Source organism: Penaeus japonicus, unplaced genomic scaffold (assembly GCF_977035675.1).
Source record: "Penaeus japonicus unplaced genomic scaffold, GWHDUDI00000001_assembly GWHDUDI00000003, whole genome shotgun sequence".
Lineage (NCBI taxonomy): Eukaryota > Metazoa > Arthropoda > Malacostraca > Decapoda > Penaeidae > Penaeus > Penaeus japonicus.
In genome coordinates, this window is record NW_028234405.1 from 15,636,267 (window position 1) to 15,636,719 (window position 453).

Consider the following 453-nt stretch of genomic DNA (forward strand, 5'->3'; position numbering starts at 1 on the left):
TTGTGTGTGTTTTTTATTCTTTCTTTCCTTCTTTTAAATTCTAGTTCCCGTTTATCTCATGAGCTACTATTGGAATGATCTTAATAATTTTTATTTTCGTGTATTTTACTATGTTTTTTGTTTTTCTATTCATCTATCTATCTATTTGTTAATTTATTTATACGTAAAGAAACGAACGAATGCACACACACACACACACACACACACACACCCCACACACACGCGCGCGCGCGCGCGCACACCACACACACACCTATCCACACATACAATATAGATAAGTATATGTACTGTATGTATTGTGCAAGCGTTCGTACATATATACATATATAAATGGAATTATACCTATATTGTATCATTCATTTCAAAGGCATCAACCAGATGTGATATGCTAAATTATGTAAATTAATTAGGTAGGTCTAAAGACGAGAAAGGAAACACAAGACAAAGACAAAG